Raw genomic sequence first — 6,359 nt, 5'->3', positions numbered from 1 at the left:
TGAAAGATATGGTTGGGTACCTGAATACTTGTACCTGAATTTTGGTACCAGTACTCAACGGTACCTTTTTCTGGTACTTACTCTCTCTGTAATAACAAAAGTGTAATTTTAGTTGTAAAAAAAAACTTTAGTTATTTATTTAGAAAACTTTATGCACTGAACAAAATAAAACCATCCCTACAACATCTAATCTGCCTCCATGGCACTGCTGGGCAGTGTTGTCTCAATGGTTAAGGTACTTAACTTGTAATCAGAAGGTTGCTGGTTCACCACTGCCAGGTTGCTGTTATTGGGCCCCTGAGTAAGGCGCTTAACTTTCAATTGCTCAAATTGTAATTGTCATAATTGTAAGTTGCTTTGGATAAAAGCATCAGGTAAATGTGTGTCTGAGTCATATCTTTCCCAAATCTAGGAGTCGTAGCAGTGAGGATAATTTAATAAAAATGTTTTTTAACTTAATCTTTTTCTTTTTTTAAAAAAAGTAATCATAACATGAGGCACAAACCGATAACAGTAATAATTCTATTTTATTAAAAAAATGTATTATTCCTGACATAGTGGAACCTTTGAAATACTATTTGTTATGTGGAAGTGTTAATGACATTATGGAAAAATGTCACTTGGTGTGTCTAAATTAAAGGATTGTGGATCTCAGTTAAAGGATTGTAATGCAGGCCTTACTTTTAATTGCAGTTCACTCTCTCATTATATCCCTTAATTGTTAATATTTGAGGTAATTGGAATTTCTTTTTTTTTTCTTTTTTTTTTTTTTTACAAAAAAATTGGAAACGGACTTAAAAATGAACTCTTGCTGCACCACTTGCCTGGCTCTGCTCTAATGTTGCAAAAGCAGCTTTGTGTGCAACTAATGTCTTGAGGGAAATCAAAGCCTGCGGAGGATATGTTGCTGCATCCTCAGAATTTGGCTAAAAGAAGGACGCATGACTTGGCCACATTTCAAGGATCCTCCACCCACTTTTTAAAAGGAAATTGAAAGGAATTAAATAACAGTGATTTCTTTGATAAAATTGGCAACAACCACAATTTGAATTATATCAGGACAGTGTGTCTGAGCCTAGGAAAGTGAGATCATGATACATATGTTGTTGTGTATTATTGCTGTGTATCATTGAAGATATCGAGAGATTACAGGCAAAGAGGAAAAGGAACTTCCAGTGTGTAAAAATATGCATTACAATTATCTAAACAAAATATGTTGAACACCAAGCACAAATACATTCAAGATAGTACTAGATTCTTAATTAAACTTTACTGTTTAACTATGCCCTTTTTATAAATTATGCCCAGATGTTAATATCTCATGTGCTGGTAATTTGGTGATATTCCAAGCTTGTCCTCCTCACTAAATTCCTCTAGAATTATGAGGGAAATTCCACCACTGGTTCCTTGCTGAGAAAATATGACGTTGTCTGTGTGTGCTGGGAATTGTCTTTCTGGTGCTAACAACCAAGAATATGAGTTTTGTCTGCAGTTTAGAGATACATTCCATGTTTCCTGTCTTTTTCAGTACATTTATATAGGTTTATCGGTTACCATAAAAATGTTGTTCTTCACACGAGTATATTCTAATGTTAAATTGATATTGTGATTTTATCATCATCATGTTCATTTCCTGAAACAGGAAATCTGTCCTTCCATAAAACCCATGGTTGGTTTAGTGCTTGTAGTACTCTTTTGTATAGTACTCATTTTTAATACTCCAATATTCGACATGAAAGATGTTTTTATGTTCACTTGTCAATAACCAGAAGTAAGATTACTGAACCTTGACCACAGCTTCTTCCTAGTCACCTTTCAGCTCGAGGGATTTAGCCAATGTACTACTGTAGCAGGACATCCTGTTTTGGGGAATTACAAAGAATCCACTCTTTCATGGTCAAATGCGAATTGTACATAAAACAAGGATGTTCTATACTTAAAGACCTTCTCTTTTCCAATGATGATTTTTTTACCTCTTGCTTATAAATACACCCTCTTTCTCCCTGTCATAGTAACATAGTCTTTATACTAGACAATCTCTCAGTATCTGCTCCAAAACAGTGAAAATGTAATCCATTTAGGCTACTTCATAACCCTTCTCAAATGTTTTAATTGTGAAATTCTAATGGTATCATCAACTTTAAACAAGCAAAGTTTCCTTGTTCTGGTGGGAAATGGCCCATACAGTGTTTTAAACACCTTGAAGGAACCAATCTCATTCATCTCAACCAGCTTCATTTTTATTTTTAAGTGATTGTTGAACTAAATCCTTTACTATGTCAGTGTTTTTGTGTGTTGACAGATATAAAGTATCTGCACATCCTAGTTTTCAATGTTTGATCGACCCATTCACAAAGTGGTGATTTTTTGCCCCAGGTCTGTAGCAAAATGTACAGTTATGTTTTGTCATCAAAGACTGGAAAGAAAATCCTTTCTGTGGTATGTTTAAGGTTTTTATGAACTCTGTTCCATTCTTATTTTTAATCACACATACCCATACATACCCATGTATACATAATATACACTATTTTGCCAAAAGTATTTGTTTTCACATGCATATGAATTTGAGTGACATCCCAATCTTAATCCATAGGGTTTAATATGATGTCGGTCCACCTTTTGCAGGTATAACAGCTTAAACTCTTCTGGGAAGGCTTGCCACAAGGTTTATGTGTGTGTTTATGGAAATTTTTGACCATTCTTCCAGCATTTGTGAGGTCAGACACTGATGTTGGACGAGAAGGCCTGATCCGCAGTCTCCGCTCTAATTGATCCCAAAGGTGTTCTATCGGGTTGATGTCAGGACTCTGTGCAGGCCAGTCAAGTTCTTCCACACCATGTCTTTATGGACATTGCTTTGTGCACTGGTTCGCAGTCATGTTGGAACAGGAAGGGGCCATCCCCAAACTGTTCCCACAAAATTGGGAGCATGAAATTGTCCAAAATCTCTTAGTATGCTGAAGCATTCCTTTCACTGGAACTAAGGGGCTGAGCCCAATTCCTGAAAAACAACCCCACACCATAATTCCCCCTCCATCAAACTTTACACTTAGCCCAATGCAGTCAGACAAGTACCATTCTCCTGGAAACTGCCAAACCCAGACTCGTCCATTGGATTGCCAGATGGAGAAGCGTGATTCATCACTCCAGAGAACACATCTCCACTGCTCTAGAGTCCAGTGGCAGCATACTTAACACCACTGCATCTAACACTTTTTATTGCGCTTGGTGATGTAAGGCTTGTATACAGCTGCTTGGCCATGGAAACCCATTCTATGAAGCTCTCTATGCACTATTCTTGAGTTCTTTAATCTAAAGGCCTCATGAAGTTTGGAGGTCTGTAGTGATTGACTCTGCAGAAAGTAGACGACCTCTGTGCACTATGCGCCTCAGCATCCGCCGATCACATTCTGTCACTTTATGTGGCCTATCACTTCATGGTTGAATTGCTGTCATTCCCAACGCTTCCACTTTGATATAATACCACTGACAGTTGACTGTGGAATATTTAGTAGCAAGACAATTTCATAACTGGACTTGTTTCACAGGTGGCGTCTTATCATAGTTACTATGCTGGAATTCACTGAACTCCTGAGAGTGACCCATTCTTTCACAAATGTTTGTAGAATCAGTCTGCATGCCTCTCAGAAACCAGACATATCCATTATGTCAGTTTGTTATTGCTGATCTATGTTTTTCACAATTACCCAGTTTCTTTTACATTTTGCTTTAAATGATTTGTGCCAAATGTATGCATAATCCCCCGATAACCAGTTTTTGATTTCTGTATCACTGTGACATGGGCAGCACAGAGGAAGCGAGAGGCAAGGTCATGCCAAAGTGCTCTTTATTTTCCATCAAAATAATAGATTTGCAATCATAACTAACAAAAAGGGAGTACATGTTCCAAAATTCAGCGTAGCGGTGAACAGAGTGGAATCACGTAGTCCAGTTGTCCACTAATGTGCAGCGCTATCTCTAGGGACCTGTGGGTTTAAATAGAAAAGGCAAACAAGGAACAGGTGGAGGTAGGTAGGTGATTGGGAGCGGGGCAGGTATGTGGTGCATTCCCTAGCAGGAGTGGGCATGTCCCTCAAACCATGACACATTTGCTTGTTTAGCTAGTTTTTCTACAACAGTCCTTTGCAGACTCTCAAGCACAGTTGGGGTTAAGATCTTATTACATTCAGCATAAGAAGATGCAATTACTTTACATCATCAGAAGCATTATTTTCAATCACAAAATTCTTTTTTTCACCTCTTTCTTGGGGTCAAAAAGAATTGCATAGCAGCCGATGATTCCCATGTGAGTGGTTCACTGGGCTTTAGGGTCTTGTGGAGATTCCAGTAGCCAGTAACGTCTTTGTACACATGCTCTCCGCACAGTAGAAGTCTTCAGAGTTGTACAGGCAAGAATGCAGACACTGACTTGATGGTCAGTATCCTTAATTATCCGGTTCAGCAATCTCTATATTCAGTCTCTGTATTCAGAATTCAGTCCGCCCTCTGAATACATATAGCACAAATGATAGCCAGCACCATAGTGTTTATGAAATCATAAGTTTGTGCCTCATTATTCTTACATTTCAAGGTAATTTTATAAGCCTCAGTAACATTTTTTATCTCTTTGTCATCAAAAACTGTTGTAGTAGTAATAATAATTATTATTATATTAATAAGTAATTGTAGAAATTGACCCATAGAGTGTTTGTTGGCTCCCAGTATAACAGTCATATATGTCAACCTCCCTTGGAGGTGCGGTCAGAGAGATTTGTTTGATTCAACCCTTTTATTTGATCCATTTGTTTGAACACATTAATTATGTAAAAATAACTTTGCAGTTCATATGAGTTGTATTATCCAAAATCTACTTAAGAATCTTTTGGAACACTTTCTATTCCTGATGTCTGATATTTCCAGTAAACAATGTAAGTTCATTTTACTGCCAGTAAAACTGTCATCTTGATTCAACATTGTACATACAATAAGAATGCACGAGATAGCTCTAATTATATTGTTATATATGACTCAATCACCATTTTGGTGACATGGTCACACTCCAACTGCCTTATTTGGAGCTGATTTCCATTATCCTGATCAATCAGTGCTTGTTCAGCCATTTTTAACCAGACATGATGTCAATAGAGTCATTGGCATGTGAGAAACGTCACAACACCTTTGTTCTCATAAAAAACAACAACCCAGTAAAACACCCGTTTATCAGATCCCAATGACAAATCTTAGTCAGGACAGAGTTGCTTTTATTGTTTGTCCAGGTTTTCACAGACTTCTGGGGAGAACCTGGACATGCAACCATCACTGACAGAAGTGTATGTAACCTTACTTGGAGCATCTGGAGAGCATGTATTCTCTCCTCACTCTTAATACACACTATAAAGGAGGAGTTTAGTCATTTCTTAGCCTCTGACTAGGCAACGTCTGGCTAGGCCAACTTCAAAGTACATTTATAGAACAGTACTTCATGACCCCTGTGTACATTATATCTGGAAGAAAACCTTTACCAAGGAAAGATGTTTAATTAGCACTCAATATAAGTTAAGAATGGGGTCTGCCCAGAGAGTGCAGACTTTTATTGTGGAAAAGAAACTTTTATTACCGCCTCATAAAGTCCAGACATATTTATGACCAGTGTGGTGCCCAAACATGCTTCACCATCCTGATCCTATTTCTCAAGGACTCTTGGGCAGCTTCTGCATACATATAATTTAAAATAAAAGTCGCAAATATCAGCTATCGTGATAGCTTGTACAGAAAGGATAAGCAAATGTTAAAATTATATTGTGCAATTATTGTTTGATTATTGTGCTTATATACACCTGTACAATTGTTTAATAACCTTATATTCAGTAATATTATATGGAATGGAATTGGTGATATTAAGGTAATAAATGGCTAAATTGTAGTTATTGGCTATAAAGTCTTACATTTAAGATTCCATGTTTTTGTGTTTTTATTTCACTTAATAATAAATATCACCTGTATTACTTTTAAAAATTGTATATAGGTATAGGTACTCTCTATTAATTCCTAGTTTAGTTTAATTATTGTATCCTTATTTCTAGTTCCACACTAGCCTGGTTAGCAAGTTTTCATTATTATGTTAGACATTACAGTTCACTATAAAACTTGTCACTAATGTTAATTCAGTTGTATATTAGTGTTATTGCATTTATTTACTAACATATTTAAGTGCACAAAATCACTACTTTAGAGTTGGGCACATACATGTGTACTTAAACATGCAGAGGTTCCGCCCAGGGTCACTGATTGTCAGGTCTGGCATGTATGATTCATTCAATAACATTGTGAAAATCATCATTGGAAACAATGGGAAGTAA

Source organism: Electrophorus electricus, chromosome 2 (assembly GCF_013358815.1).
Source record: "Electrophorus electricus isolate fEleEle1 chromosome 2, fEleEle1.pri, whole genome shotgun sequence".
NCBI lineage: Eukaryota > Metazoa > Chordata > Actinopteri > Gymnotiformes > Gymnotidae > Electrophorus > Electrophorus electricus.
The sequence above is the reverse complement of the archived record's forward strand: the minus strand, read 5'-3'. Positions refer to the sequence as shown.